This window comes from Mus musculus, chromosome 14, assembly GCF_000001635.26.
Source record: "Mus musculus strain C57BL/6J chromosome 14, GRCm38.p6 C57BL/6J".
Taxonomy (NCBI): Eukaryota; Metazoa; Chordata; class Mammalia; order Rodentia; family Muridae; genus Mus; species Mus musculus.
The window spans coordinates 106,974,356-106,991,959 of NC_000080.6; positions in this window are offsets into that span (position 1 = coordinate 106,974,356).

The following is a 17,604-nucleotide window of genomic DNA, read 5'->3' on the forward strand; positions in this document are numbered from 1 at the left end:
AAGCTGTGATGTATATATATCTGTTGGTGCTCTCTATGATATTCTACTCTCTGCCCAGTTGTTTCTATGATGGTACCCATTTGCTGTAATGATACAGTACTATTTTCATGAGGGGTGCTAGCTACACCAATCCAAGGACTTGAAGCTAGGAATTTGCTCATTTAATTGTACATTTCATGATTTTTATTATCTTTAGTAGTAAATATTATTCTATTTTGTACATTGGACCACAATTTCATTATCTATTCATTGGTTGAAATATATATAAGTTATAACCATTTCTCGGTTGTTGAAAATATGGTGGCAATCTGAATATTGCTCGGATTTCTGTGTGTATTAAGATGTCACATTCTTTGGGCATAGGCTAAGAATGTGGGGTCAATACAGTCAATTTATGTTTCTGTTTTTTTTTTTTTCTTTTAAAGAACTTTTCATACTGATTTCCAGAATAGATGTATCAATTTATATTCTCAGCAACAGTGAGTGAGGATTCTTATTTTTACAAACCCCTCCAGCATTTGTTGTATAGATTTTATTAAACTTAGCCATCCTGACCAGAGTGTGATGAAATTTTAAATTGGTTTTATGTTGCATTTTAATTGCTAAGGATGATGGACACTTTTGAGCTGCAACTCTTGACCAACCACTTTTGTGCTTTAATAAGTGTAATCAATGTTACTTGCTGTAATTTAGACAATTAAAATGTTAACATTATTTACTGAGGAGGAAATAGTGTGTGGGCAGACAATATGTCATGGGAATTGCTATTTCTATACTTTCTGGAATCCATCCAGTTGATCTATCTCAATTTTACCTTTAAGAAAACTTAATATGCGAAAGGATGTCCTTGTATGTAAGAAATCCTTGCAAGAGGATTTCTACAGAAATCACACTTGGTTTCTAGAACTTCATTAGACCTGTTTCATCATCCAATACTCACCCCTAACTGTACCTTGATATGCTTGTTTGAGTTAAATTTACAATATCAAACATCAGCAAATTAATAAGGAAATGCTTGTTTTGAGTCAGAGTGTGAGTATGTATACCTCCCACTAGAGAAGGCACAGCAGCAGGAGCACAAGGCAGCTGGTCACAAAGCATTCATGGACAGGAAGCAGAGAAAGAATAACGCTGGCACTCAGCCCACCTTTTTTTTCTTTATTCTTCCAACCAGAAACCTAATCCGTTGATTTCTATGCCTCATATGTTGCATGAGTCTACACCCTCCAGCTAAATCAAAGTAAGAACTTCCTGTCAGATATGCCCATAAGTTTGTTTTCATAATGATTCTAAAACCAGTCACATTGATAATGAAGATGGACTGTCAGATTCTTGAAAACACTGACATGTTCCCTCCCTGAAGTAGAACTGGATGTGACGATACACATATTTTCATATACCATATACCAGAATTTTATTGGAGTTATGACAAACTTGCACAGAGCTAGTCTATTGGCTCCCTTTGTCCCTTTTTATTAATAAAATTTTTTTGCTAGCACTGTGTTATGGCACATCAGCAGGATAACTCCTTTATTTAGTTCCTGGTACCTCCATGGCCTGTGTAGAGCAATGATTTCCTTTTCTCACCTTTCTACTCTATACTCTTTATACTTTTGGTTTGTTTGCCAAGAACTCCTACTTTTCCTAAGACCTTGTTTTTGCCTATTTTTCTTTCTTTCAATTATATTGAGAAAAATACTTGAAAGAAAGTCAGGAGGGTTCACTGGGAAATGAATTAATTATCTCTCTGTGTATTATCTTTACCTTGCTTGTAAAGCTAGGCACCATATTTAGATATGAATAAATTCCATATACTGCAGCAAAATGTGCTCCAGATAGAGAAGAAAAAAAAAACAGTTGGCTTTTTAGAATGCAGAATTATTTTCAAAGGTCAGATTTATCATAAACCATCAGTTATAAAATATCAGCCAACTCTTTACTTGTGTGTTGGTTGGCCTTTGTCCACGTTAACTTGAGGTCCTGGCTAAGATGAATACAACTTCAGAGGAATTAAAGACGCTTTTTGTGCTGCAGAAGTGGTTTCTTCACAGTGAAGCTAGACTGCCCCAGTAAGACTCTTTAAATGTAGAAAATGAACTGGTCTATTTGCTTGAAGCCAGCGACTGTTTCCAGCTGATAAATTTGATTGCTCTCTTTTAGTCAATTCAAAAGCCCCAAAGGGAAATCGCTGGAGTCTTCTCCTTAGATGCTAAGCCTGTTTTGTTAAGCTGTGAGAAGACCAAACAAATTAAAAGACTTCTGGAAAATTTTTACATGGAAAGAAAAAGATAGAGGATGCAAGAATGAATACATTCTGTCACCAGAAAACAAATGTTAGGCTACACCAAGTTGTATGAAAGAGCACACACCTTCATTGAATATTTTCAACTTCAGTTAACATGAGAGGGAAAGGCAGATGACAATTGTTATAATACATTTGAATTTCCTTACTGTTCTAACTCTAAACTTTTGTAATATCTTTCTTTTTCTTAGCTAAAACTTAGAATATCCTATTTTGCTTAATTAACATGATAATCCTTTTAAACCTGTAATGCAGTATTTGATCATTTGTTACTAGAAATGATGTTACCACAAAGTGGCATTCCTAAGCATCTGCAATTATGTGAATTATCCCACTGGCATTTAAGATAGGAACAGCTAATTATAAGTCTGATGAATAATAAGTAAATAGCTATTTCCTAATTATTTTAAATTATGAGTTTTCAAATATTCAGATCTCTGTTTGTCATAGGGAAAAAAAGGAGACACATTGAGGTTTGACCATGTTTTCTTGCATTACAGAGAATATAACATTTTATATCTGTATGAGTCTTTCAAGCTAGAGTATATATGGTTATTAAATATAGACTATGGAAAAATTGATCTGTTATTTAGCCAAGATTGTAGGCAACACTGCAAAGCAATCAAGCTTGAATTTTTCTACCTCTGAGTTTCCATCATTGATGTAAGGTGACACTGGGAGCAGACTGGGTCCTGATCCTTGACACCGGGAACAGACTTGATCCTGATCCTTGACACCGGGGACAGACTTGATGCTGATCCTTCTGTAGGAACGAGGAAGAGGCTGTTTTGTAGGCTGTTCACTGCTAAACTGAAGTTGGGTTCTATCCAGGTCGAGTGGGTCAGTTCAGCAAAGAGAAGGTATTTAAGGCTTTATTTCAGTATTTGCTTCTAATAAGACAACTGCAGGATCCAAATGTTACTGAAAAATTTCTCTAAGGATTCCCCCTAAGAAAAGTTGGTTGTGTAATATTCATCCAAAGCTGCCAGTCAGAGCTGGGTGAAAAGGATACTTAGACCCCCTCACAGAGGCACATTGAGTAGAGATGGTCAAGGGAAATACAATCAGGCAGGAAGCTATAAATATAAATGTTCCAGACAGGGGGAACTAGGTAAACAAAAAGTTTTCAGGAGAGAAAAAGACAAAAACCTGGAACACAAATATTGTGCTGAAAAGCTTTCACTCACATACCCTCTTCAGAGCGTGTAGGTGTGTTTTGTTAATAATAGAGTTTTAATGAGTTTTAATTTTCATGTACTTATACAGTTTTATCTGCTTCCTTCTCTGCCCACTCCCATACTCTATCAGCTCCCCACCCATAGTTCATGGCCTATTTTTAAAACTATTAGTACTAACTCACAAAGTCCTGTCAGCACTTCTCATATGTGTGTGGGCATAGGGCCATCCACATGCTATCAGTAGCCATGTTACTGAAACCGAGTTATATTTCTAGTCATCATATGTCAAAACACCTATACCCACACAACAGCTCATTACTGTCTGTAACACTTGTGCCAGGGAACATGTCACTCCCCACCTCATCAGCAGCATACATACAATGTAAACAGATATACATACAGACCAAACACTCATACTCATAGCATAAAATGAAAACAAAGAAAGCTAATGAAAACTCAGTAACATTACAGCTTTGTCACTTTACCATCTTTAACATGAATTGGAGTTTGTAACTGTGTTGTATATCCATATTTTTGTTAAGATCTAAGGGAAGAGATTAACAAACGGCATTTCCAAATCTAATACAGAATGAAGAAATAATTCTAATATATAGACAACAACAATTGTCACACTCATAAGATAAAGCTTGATTTTTATATGTATAATTTTATAAAAGCCAAATAATAATATATAGATTATCCATAACTTCAAGTATGTGACTCTTTTATGAAGATTCCAACACTTAATTTTAGTTGTTTCAAAATATAAGCTAAAATATGCAAAATATCATGTATTTGATGCTTTTCTTAATTATATAGACTTAATAGGATGAAAACATACCTGTTTATGTGTCTACTGAAGGGTTTTTTCTGGAAAGGTTTAACATTAATGAAAAGGGAAGGCCATTTTTAAATTGAACAGGAAGGAAGGTCGGAAATCTCAGAATGAGTGCGAGGAATCAAGGTGTTGGGGACACCAGCATTTGCCCCTCTGCTTCCAGATCACAGAGGAAATGTCCCCAACTGCCTTTACATGACTCTGTGCATTATAATCTATGGATCACTGTATCTCCAAATTAACCTCCTTCTTTCAGTTGTTTCTGTCACAACAAGGAGGAAAATAACTAATACAATGTGTTAATTAAAAATGAAATAAAATAAATTGCTTGTAGATAGTTAATTCATTTATGATGAAGATGTACTTGAACCACAAAAGAAGATTAGACTCTGAAGAATCAAGTAAACCCATTAAAACATGGGGTACAGAGCTAGACAAAGAATTTTCAACTGAGGAATACTGAATGGCTGAAAAGCACCTAAAGAAATGTTCAACATCCCCAGTCATCAGGGAAATGCAAATCAAAACAACCCTGAGATTCCACCTCACACCAGTCAGAATGGCTAAGATCAACAACTGAGGTGACAGCAGATGCTGGTGAGGATGTGGAGAAAGAGGAAGACTCCTCCATTGCTGGTGAGAATGCAAGCTGGTGCAACCATCTGGAAATCAGTTTGGTGGTTCCTCAGAAAATTAGACATAGTATTACCTGAGGAGCCATTAATAACACTCCTGGGCATGTATCCAGAAGATGTTCCAACATGTAACAAGGACACATACTCCACTCTGCTCATAGCAGACTTATTTAGAACAGCCAGGAGCCAGAAAGAACCCAGATAACCTTTAACAGAGGAATGGATGCAGAAAATATGGTACATTTACACAATGGAGCTATTAAAAACAGTGACTTCATGAAATTCTTAGGCAAATGGATAGAACTAGAGAATATCATCCTGAGTGAGGTAACCCAATCACAAAAGAACACACATGGTATGCACACACTAATAAGTGGATAGTAGCCCAGAAGCTAAGAATATCCAATATACAACTCACAAACCACATGAAACTCAAAAAGAAGGAAGTCCAAAGTGTGGATACTTTGATTCTTCTTAGATAGGGGAACAAAATACCCATGGAAGGAGTTACAGAGACAAAGTGTGGAGCAGAGACAAGGAATGACCATCCAGAGACTGCCCTACCTGGGGAGCCATTCCATATACAACCACCAAACCCAGACACTTTTGTGGATGCCAACAAGAACTTGCCGACAGGATCCTGATATAGCTGTCACCTGAGAGGCTCCACCAGTACCTGACAAATACAGTGGTGGATTCTCACAGCCTACCATTGCGTTGAGCACAGGGTCCCCAATGAAGGACCTAGAGAAAGGACCCAAGGAGCTGAAGGAGTTAGCAGCCATAGGAGGAACAACAATATGAACTAACCAGTAGCCCCAGAGCTCCCAGGGATTAAACCACCAACCAAAGAGTATACATGGTGGGACTCATGGCTCCAGCTGCTTATGTGGCAGGGGATGGCCTTGTCGGTCATCAATGGGAGGAGAGGTCCTTGGTCCTGTGAAGGTTCTATGCCCCAGTGTAGGGCAAGGAAGTGTGAGTGTGTGGGTTGGTGAGCAGGGGTTGGGGGAGGGGATTGGGGAATCCAGGAAAGGGGACAACATTTGAAATGTAAATAAAGAAAATATTTAATAATTTAAAAAAACAAATTTTAAATCATACAACAATTTCAACACCATGGTTATCTTTGTGTTGCATAACACGACATTATTAGTAGTGCTGTACCCTTTGGATTTTAGTACAGATCTTATTGTATGTTATATCAAACACAGCTTTCTTTCTTTCCTGCATTCATTTTTACCTTAACTCTGGGTCCCAATATTATTATATATTTTGAAATTTTAGTGTCTCTTTAGTATCACTCTAATGATGTTTTTTAAAGATATTAATGTATTTCCCAGTGTTTCATTTAAAATTACTTTATAGAGTATGAGTATTTTTTTTTTTTGAAATTGTTCTCTTTCTGCGAATAGACATCAAGAGACCACGGCCAAGGCTACTCTTGTATAGGAAAACATTTATTCGGTGTCTGGCTTGCAGTTTCAGAGGCTTAGTCCATTATGACCATGAAAGGGAGCCCACTGACAGACAAATATGGTGTCTGAGCAGTGAGAAGTGGCTGAAAACCACATGCAGGCAGCAGGGACAAGAACAAAAAGACAGAGAGATCACGGGGTGGGTGGTGGTTCTGAGGCTGGGCTCAGGCCTAGTTTTTGAAACATCAAAGCCCATTTTAGTGATACACTTCCTCCAACAAGGTCACGCCCCCGACCTTTCAAAACACTAATCAATTGTGGGCAACCATTGGAATGTATGACCCTCTGGGGCCATTCTCATTCACAGGAGCATGCTGAGTACCTAATGAATTCCAAAGGTAAAGAGACTAACTGGACAAATAAAGAAGCCAAATACCTGATTTATTCTTTTCTGTTTTTATTTTTTAAATAGGTTCCTCTTGTGTTTCTGGTTTTTAAATGAAACTGCACAGCTATTATATCTGGTTCTTAGAATTTGTCTAATCACTCTTCAACAAAAAAATCCTGTATCTTGATGGGAGGGATGTAAGAATGATAACCCATGCTGTGTCTGAAATAATCATAGTAATAATAATAATATAATAAATGTTTGTTCAGTTCTCCTTAAATATATCATTGTGGTAAACACAAGCAGCTTTGATCACAAAAGCATTTTAAACAATATTTAGTATCTTTGAATAGAGGACTAACTTCAACCCATTACGTTCCTTAAGCTGCATACTTGGGACATTTATTACAGTGCTTACAGATTTTTAACTAATCTGCTGCAGAAGCTAACTCTGTGATTGTTTTGCTGCTAGAACATAAAATATGTTAGGAAAACTATGCCTAGAGAAAACAAAACAAACAAGCCAAACAAGCAACAACAACAAAAAGAAAAGTAAAAGAAACAAACAAACAAGAAAACATAAAGAATACCAGATGTCCTTGTGGCTATCTTAGTTCATATAATCACGTCTTTACCCTTTATCAGCAATGAGAACCTGATATTTGAGCATCTACCCATCTCTTGGATGTGCATTAAAAACATGCACAGAGAGGCACAAAGGAGGCATTTTTAGAGATTTACTTTAGAATATGTAAATTGACGCTAGAACTGGTTATGTAATGTGTTGTAGGCATTGAGACTTGGAGATGAGGTCAGCTTACCAAAGGACCTCATTGCATCTGCAATTAACCTTTTGTTGGAATCCATTGATTTATATCCCAGTCCATGGAAATCACATTTAAAAAGTTTTTAAAATGCTTCATTAGCAGGCCTCTAGTAAAACTCTCAACTACTTTTCAAGTTATTAAATAATTAGCTGAATATTTAATCAGTGTTCTAAGCATTCACTCTGCCATTTAAGTTAATAATAGCTGAATAAAAAATTAACACTTTGACCCTTGCTTAGGTGCACAAAGTTTGCTACTTAAATTATACTGGCAGTGAAAGAAACGGAGGAGGAATCCAGAGAGCAGACATGGATTGTGAGGCGTATACAGAGCATTTCAAAATACATAAGATTGTTATTACAAATACCAATAAATTCCCACTGTATGGAAAATTCTTATGATGATGCCATTGTTCAGTTTGCAGATTAGAAGGTGCTTCTATCTTCTAGAATTATGTCATATGTGTTCACGAATCTCTTACTACTTAGATTACATAACAAAGGAAAGAAAGTATTGAGTCATTCACCAGACACTGCCATGTTATGCAACATGTCATATAACTATAAAACAGTAAACACCGTAGTGTTTGCTGTGTTCACAAGCATTTTGCCTGTGTATCTCTAGCAGATACTTCACTGTTGTTGCATAGCCTGTGTGAAGCCTACCTCATCACCAGGTGCCTTCTCAGCATGATTACTCCATCCAATATAACCCAAACCTGTGTGTTACTAAACCTAATATATAAGGGAAAAATAGTGGCTGGCTTCAAGAAGCTGGATTTATAGCAATCTCTAAACATTAACCTTTTAGTTTTTTAAACATTTCATAGGCTCTTCATAAAAGCTTCCATCGCCCAACAAACACCTCTGCTTTGATGCTTCAGAAGGGGGTTTGACTAACACAACAAAAAGATGTTTAAAATCAATCTAGATCAAGTCTTCTCATGTGATGATTACAACCTACTTTCACTTGATCAAAAAGGCCTTTGATAATAGACGAGTCTAGAATTTTAGAAGTTCTTCTTTCATAACTATGTAACACAAGGTACTCTAGAAGCTTCTACACGTAATGCTGGCAAGCCTTAGAGAACAGGATCAATCTTTTTGTTGTTTGTTTTAGAACAAAAATTCTGCAATGAGGATGTGTTTACCAGTTTTAAAATGCCACATACAATCTCTATTGAACTTGATTTTATGGCTTTTTGACAACTGAAATATCTTTCTAATGCTTCTAGCAAACATGTTTAATATTTTACATTTTAAAATCATGGGGTTGCCATCACACAGTCATAATTCTGATCCATAATTGTTTCAGTATGAAAGAACTGCAGGGATGGCAATGGAGAGGAGTCTGAGGAAAAGAAGGTCCAGCCACAGGCCCAAAGGGGGATCCAGCTCAAGGGGAGGTCCCAAGGCCTGACATTATTACTGGACCTATGGAGTGCTCACAAAAAAGGACCTAGCATGACTGTCCTCTGAAAGAACCAACAGGCAGCTGAAAGATTCAGATGCAGATATTTGCACCCAACCAATGGACAGAAGCAGCTAACCCCTGTTGTTAAATTAGGGAAAATCTGGAAGAATCTGAAGAGGAGGGCTGTAGGAGACTGCTGGTTCCTGTAGGAGAACCAGCAGTCTCAATTAACCTGGACCCCTGAGATCTCCCAAACACTGGATCACCAACCAGGCAGCATACACCAGCTTATTTTAGGCCCCTAACACATATACAGCAGAGGACTGCCTGGTCTGTGTTCAGTCAGAGAAAATGCACCCAACCCTCAAGATACTGGAGGCCCCAGGGAGGTGGGAAGTCTGGTGGGGTGGGGGTTGGGGGTGGGGACATCATCCTGGAGACAGTGGGGCAGGGAGGAGGTATGGGATGTGGAACAGTGGGAGGGTGGAGCGGGAGGGTAATAAAATCTGGAGTGTAAATAAATAAATAAATAAATAAATAAATGAAAGATTTAAAAGAATCAAAGTTCTTTATGTATCCATCACCATTTTATGTGTTTCTACTTCTTAACTCTTGTGACTAGAACTGTAACCAACATAGAAATACAAATATCTTTGGATTTAAATATCCAGGTGTTTTTGTTTGTTTGTTTGTTTTGTTCTTTGTTTTTTATAAGTATCCAGATGTCAAAATGCTAAACTATATTTGAGTTCCCTTTAACATTTCTTTGAGACCATCTACATTGCTTGCAGCATGACAATACTGGTGTATCTTCCTTTCAAGAGTAAACAGGTACTTTTATTATAACCGGATATGTTTTCATAGCTCTCAGATAACAGTTGTTAAAAGTGTACTTCTTCAAACGGAAAGAAGGCACAGTATCCTGCCATATGCTACACCTGGAGTGAAACTTAACACCGTAACACTTAGAGAAATAAACAATTCATATAAGAATCAATGCTTCAGGATTCTGTTCATATAAAATATCTGTTTGAGAGAAGGATGATTGCTAGTGATTGGAGAAAAAGTCCACAACAAATATGGAGTATGCTTTAGTGGAGGTGAAACAATATCATCAAGGAAAACTCAGCCAATTTATTTTGCAATTGTACTGGATAAATAAATCCAAGAGATTTGTTGTACAACATTGTAATAAAAACAGTAATAACTTTTTTACATAAGAAATGTTGTTTTAATGGTTCAGTCATTAAAAGTTAAGATTCAAGACCAAGAGAATTGATATTGTTATTAGTGTTCTTTTCATTTTTTGAGAAAGACAGATTATGTCTATTAATTTCTCATGGATAGTGGAAAGTATTCAGTATTACTTTATGACAATTTTACATGAATTTTACTGCCTAATCTTAGTTTTAATACATTGATTATTATCAAATTTATGAATAATTGTTAGATAAATACTAATTGTCAAAGAAAGAAGGTAACTTAAAACAAAGCCCATGGGATTAATTGATTAAGGAAAATAAGAAATTTAAAGCATATTTAGGGAAGAATAATAGTTTGGCCTATGAAACAATAATGTACATGCTTAGCAAGAAGGAGTTGCTGCTGAACTATTGCATTCATTAGACTAACCCCTGGGCATGGCTGGCAAGTATTTTCTTGATTTCTGATTACTGACGGGAGCAAACCAGAGTGGCTATGCCATGCCTTGGCAGTGGTCCTAGGAAGCATAAGAAAGGTAGCTGAGTAAGTCATCTAAAGCAAGCTAATGCACAGCAGCCATCTGTTATTCTCTGCTTCTGCTCCTGCCATCGGGTTCCTGGTCCAACCTCTGTCTTGGCTTCCCTGGATGTAAGCAAATAAACCTTCCCCTTCACAAGTTGATCTTGGTTTTGAAATAGGAAGCGCGCCTCATTGTTTCTTTGACCCTTCACATTGCGTATTCTGACAGGAAGCATTGCATATAGCTAAAGACATGGGAAAGTTTAGAAGACCCAAGCATTCCTTCCACTGGGCTAATGGATAAACATCTGGACTCTGTGTCCTTGGTGGGTTTTTTGTTTGTTTGTTTGTTTGTTTTGTTTTGTTTTGTTTTGTTTTTGTAACTTTTGTGTGTTTTGTTTTCTGCTGGTTTCTGATTGTTAAATTTTCATATTTTATTATCTGTTTTAACAAAGGATGTTAGTTACAAGCCTTGAAACCAATACACTATATGTAAGGGAAAGAGCAAACCAAGTCTGCTGCTCTTCTTTCTAGACTCAGCATCTCTCCATTTTAAATGTTCCTTTTCTTTTCTCCTACAACACATCCTGACCACAGTTTCCCCTCTCTCTTTTCCTCCCAGTCCCCTCTCAACCTTGCCTCTTCCCCAGGTCTACTGTTCCTCTGTTTTACTGCAGAAAATACCAGGCTACCCAAGGATATCAATGGAGAAGGATATAACAAGACTAGTCACCAATACTCATATCCTGGCTGCAATAAGATAAAGAGAGTTTCAAGAGCAGACAAAAGAGTCAGAGACACCACACTCCAACTGTTAGGAGTCCCACAAAAATTCCAACCATAATAAAAATACAGAGGACCTAGAGTTGATCCATGCATTTTAGCCACTTTTTCTTAAGGTTCACAGGTTCACTGCGGTCCTTTGCCTTTCAAGAGAATCCTTTTTTTTTCCTTCAGTCAAGAGCACGTCTTATGAACCTAAGTTTAAATCAAATCATTTATAAATGATGAGTTTATATATAAACAATTTCCTGGTGTAAACGTGCATTACTTTTGGCAATTAAATCTAAGCCTCCTTTATTGTTCCAACACTTTTTTTAATAAAGCCTTTATTTTTTTAACTCTTAAAATATTATATAATTGGAAAATAACTTAAGTTTCACAGTGAGAAATTTCTCATCTGAAGGAACATTGCAATTCATCTCAGACAGGATTTTACTTGATACATAGAATTGCTGTGTCCTGTGAGTGAAATGGATGGATGCAATAGGAGTCCTTAGGACAGAATACCTGATTCTTACTCCAACCTTCGACCTGATCAAATCATGTAGCCCCTTTTTACAATCATCTCTTCAGAAATAGGAAAAAAAAATCTATTTTTTTGTTTTGTATTTTCAGTTATAACAACTTCAATCTGATAAATACTAGATGTATTCTGTCAATGATGAACAATCAGTTTTACGCTGAGAACAACGGCTTGGGTCCTGAAATAGTATATTTTGCTATAAAAGAATGAAAAACGAGGAAGGTAGCAGGTGTGAACCTCTTTCAATTTGGATTTGATTGCTCCTGATGCTACTTTAAATCAAGAAACTGCATTTTATATCTGTGTACCTTACATGTGTAATGAAGCTAATTACTCTAAAAATAATTGAGCTGACATTTCTGTGGTAATACTATCAAAGCTGAGTGCCATAATCTTAGAGAAGTGAGGGTAGAAGTCTAAATGATTATTTTTTATTTATAGTACAATAATTTAACAGTGCTTGGAAGTTAGTCTGTAGGATTAGAATAGATGTTAATCAAATTCATGCAAGATGTGATAGGAATAATTGGCATTAGAGTGCAGGATTAATTAAAGGGTGCTCAGAACCCTATAACCTATTTATTTATGTAGAATACACAAATAATAATCTTTTAAAGTTTTGGTGACAAATACATGACATACATAATATCTTGTGGGTATACTTTTGAAAAATCACCCAATGAAAACAAATGCGTTGTGATATCTATTGCCTTAGCCATGCCTAACTGGAAGAGCACTGTGTCCCTGCGTTTCATCGTGGAACATGGTTGTACACAAACACATAGTTTGGAAAGGGATGTTTCACAAAGCGAATGTGATGTAAGTGGGTCACATCAATTGAATAATTTGAGGTTCTTACTTAAATACTAAGGCCAGTATTTCAGGAGATTCTTCTGAGGGGCTGATGTTTAAGAATAACAGAGGAAATAGGAAATAAAAATTTAACGAATCTGGACTGTTTCTCCTGAGCCTGTACACTAACTAGCAAGGTTTTTACAAATGAATAGAGAAATTGCAAGGTGGTTTATTAATTATTTAATAGGGAGCTGTGAGAAGCAATGGGAAATGTATTTTAAACATTTTACTGATAAACTATTTGTTACTCTAAATTTCTTTCTTTCAAGATTATGAACAGAGGGCAATAAAATAGATTTAGAGAAGGAGAGACTATTATTTTAGGTATTTCTTCCTTAAGACGCTTGTATAAAATAAGCCTAGTACTGTAATCGTTAGTGCTACTGCTGGTAAAATATTTTGAATCATAACTGTACTATCTCTCATTTATCTTAACTTTAAAACAGTTACTTTGATTCAACAACAAAGAGTATGGCTAGAAATCATGACAATTTTCTCTTAGGAGAGCTTTAAATGAACACTTCTTCGCTGTCTATTTAGTGTGCCTTGTTCTCTTTTTGTTATTTTTTTATTAATGTATTCTCAGTATAGCTGAGTATAAAAGGATATCATTAAGAGAAAGTTTGGAGCTGAGACAAAAGGATGGACCATCTAGAGACTTCCATATCCAGGGTTCCATCCCATAATCAGCCTCCAAACCTGACACCATTGCATACATTAGCAAGATTTTGCTGAAAGGACCCATATATAGTTGTCTCTTGTGAGACTATGCCATGGCCTAGCAAACACAGAAGTGGATGCTCACAGTCAGCTACTGGATGGATCACAGGGCTCCCAATGGAGGAGCTAGAGAAAGCACCCAAGGAACTAAAGGGATCTGCAACCCTATAGGTACAACAACATTTTGAACTAACCAGTACCCCGGAGCTCTTGTCTCTAGCTGCATATGTATCAAAAGATTGTTTCTCTGTTTGCTTTGTGGGACTTCTAATAGAGGGAGCAGGGATGTTTCTAATGCTTTTATCTTCATTTGTTACCCTTGGACTCCTACTTAGTTGCCTAATCTAGCATTGACCTGAGGGATGATGTCTAGTCTTATGCAATTTGATATGCAATGTGGTCAATGTCCTTATGAAGGTTGTTCTTTCTGAAGGGAGACAGAGGAGGGCTTGCTGTTGATATAACTTTATTTAATTTGCATATGCTCTATGTGTGATACCAATAACATTGTTAGTTCTCTAAGCTGGACTGGGGCAGAATTTTTCTCCAATCTGTCACTGCCTTCTCTATAGGGAGTGAGTAGATGTTTCTTTATGTTTTCTCAAAGAAAATTCTGTGAAATTTATGTTTTCAAAATTTTGCAAAAGAATGATGGATATTAATAGGAAGAAACTTATGTTTATTGTTCTTCCCAACTGCTCGCCCTTTCCTGAAGTAGGAGGCAATAAAGAACGTGTCTTTGTGGGATTCCTAGTCACATATCTTGAAATGGAAATAAAAACTGAATGATGATAGAGGGAGTAAAATTCAATCTATAAATTGAGGTTGGAAAGACAGCAAGAACCAAATGTTCAAGTCCTGTTTGGGAGCATACTGGTAGGAGAGGCAGCAATTTGTAAAAGAAAAGTGGCAAGAACTGTATGTAGTCACGGACTTCTGGCCGTTCTTCATTTGGATTGATCATGATCTCATTTCTGATCCCTCAAGAGTTTACATGTGTCATAGAAATCGTAACTGTTCAGAGGAGGCAATATCCATTTGATACAGAGGAAATTGCTGCTTACTAGGATGCCATTCACAAGATAATCTTTATTTCTCAGGATTATGGGTAGACCTGTGTCACTAGAAGTACATATAGGAGACAATTTGATACTTTTGGTATGTTTGGGGGTGGTGGAAGACGGCAACCTCCATTCATGCTATAAAGTTAATTTGTCCTTCACTGAAGGACTAAAGAGAAGTTCTCTGAGGGTTTGGTATAAGGTATTATGAAAGTAGCATTTGGAAATGTGTTGAATCTTGTCTTCAGTCATGAATCAAATTCCATTATCAACTTTATATGGTTATTCCTTGTATGACTAGCATACTCATATTTGTTTGTTTTCGTTTTTTTGTTTTGTTTTGTTTTGTGTTTTGTGTTTTGTGTTTTGTTTTTTGTTTTATTTTGTTTTGTTTTGTTTTGTTTTGTTTTGTTTTGTTTTGTTTTTGAGACAGGGTTTGTCTGTGTAGCCCTGGCTGTCCTGGAACTCACTCTGTAGACCAGGCTGGCCTTGAACTCTGAAATCCACCTGCCTCTGCCTCCCAAGTGCTGAGATTAAAGGCGTGCACCACCACTGCAGGGCCAAATACTCATATTATTTACAGGGGCAGAACATGATCCAACGTTTAAAGCAAAGGAGGCAGGTTTACAGCAAATGAAGTCAGAGATGCCAGGGTTTTATTGTTTTTTGTTGCCTACTGTACATCTGCAGGCATGAGTGACGTCAGTGCTTTCCTAGCAAGCACATGCTCTAAATCCCTGTTGTATTTAAGATGGCAGTGCACTTGCATTTTGTATTTATACATTCAACAAATGTATCTTTCCAGGCATTCTCTGATTCTGTTATGAATATTAACTCATCTAGTTCTGATTAAAGTACTTACATAATAGGAATGCCCCGACTCGACTCTGAACAACAGCAGAAACTCTGATTTGTTATTTCAATTAAGAATGTCAGGTAATGGTCAATTAGACATTAGCTCATTGCATATGAATGCCTTTGATAAAACAGTCTACAATATTACTTTCTGTCCTTTAGCAAAATCAAATTATCATTGCTAACTGCTTCCTTACTCTATCATCACTAATGTGAGAGTATTGATTTCATGAAAATTGTGAGGTAGTTTTAGACAGTAATAATTGCTTTTGAAAGGCTGAGTTGACAAAAATCCTATAGCAACCTACTCATGTGATGAGGGTTTATTTAAACTTTACTTTCTCTTTCCCTTTCAGTCTCCCTCTCTCTGTTTCTATTTCTGTCTCTGGTTCTCTTTCCCTCTCTTTCTTTCTCTGTCTCTCTGTCTCTGTCTATCTGTCTGTCTGTCTGTCTGTCTGTCTGTCTGTCTGTCTGTCTCTCTCTCTCTCACACACACACAAAAACACAATAAAACACATTTACTCATTTAAATTTTAAACAATCATCTCTATTTTATATCACAGATGAAAAATATAACAATTAACTTCTAAAAAGTTATAAATCAATAATTACTTTTTTTCATTGCTATGGCCTAGAAGTCAATGTGTTTACAGCATAAAATTATAGTATTATGAACGGAATTATAACTTTAACTGAATTAAGACAGACAATAAAACAAACGTTTGCTAAGATTTAATTTTCATCAAGGACCTGAGCTCACTGGAAAATTTTAAACTTTCTAAATGGGCCAAGAAAGAGGGCTGAGTGTCTAAGAGTGCTTTGTCACCAAATTTCACAGTCTGAGATCAATCTCTAGGAGTACCCAAGGTCATTCTTCAATATACATTTGCATGCCATGGGACATATGTCCCCACTTTATACACTGCCCAAAATAAATATATAAATGTATAAATAATATAATTAAAACATTGAAAATTCTAAATGAAAATCAAAGACAATATAATTTTGGAGCAAATATAATAAGAAAGAAACAACAAAAGAAAGAAAAGAAGAAAGAAAATCTTACTTTCAGAGAATCCTTCCACAAAGTCAGAGACAAAATCCATAATTTTATAACTTACTTTCAGTAGCCAAAGTGGGTGGCATGAGACATTTCAGGAGAACAATTTTAGAAAGTGAAGGATTTCCACCATTCTATTTAGCCAGGTAAAAAGATTCCATTGTTTAGATGTTCTTAAGATAAACAATAGCATTTTCCAAGGAGCAGGCTTTCCAGAATGATTTGTTATGCATTTTAATTCTAAATTAACCTGGTAAAGAATATTTATTATTTAATTAGCTTCATCCAAAGGAGAATGACTTACAATTTTATGACAAGTGGCTGTTTCATAACTTATATACTCTCTGAAGTCAGAAATCTAAGTTTTGACAAGAACTTGAGGATAAAACCACTCTCTTCCTTCAACAATACACTGAACAGGATTGTTCCCAAGTCCTTGGGAAATATCATCAGGGCTTTTGAAGTAGTAAAGAGGCATCTTTATCTTTTGGAAAGTTGCACATTCATTTCAAAGGGAAGAAGGGAGAACTTATTAAAAAAGAATAGCTTTTTTCATTTTCACTTCAAGAAATCATAATACCTTTTAAATTTTGTTCCACTTAGCCAACAGATAAAGTGGTAGAAAGTATTTATTGATACCAAAATTTTGTTAAAGCAAATTGTAGTCATAAAACTATAATTGTTTGTTTTTGAAAAGAAGCAATAATTCATAAAATAAATGACATAAAATCTCTTCTAATACCTAGGGTAATAAGAGAAAATTTAAATAAATATATGACTAATTAAAATAAAATATAAGAAAAGTGATAAAAAATTAAATAGTAGATAAACTACAGGAACAATTTGCAAATTTAAAACCTATTTCTTTGCTTTGATCACAAAAACCCAAATGGATGTACGCAGGTAGATGAGGAAATAAATGGGGAAAATGAAAGAGAATGGGCTGACTTTGTATTTAATAAATAAGCTCTGAATATACCTGCATCTCAGCTAAGGGTTTTATTACTGTGATAATAGAAAGAAAAG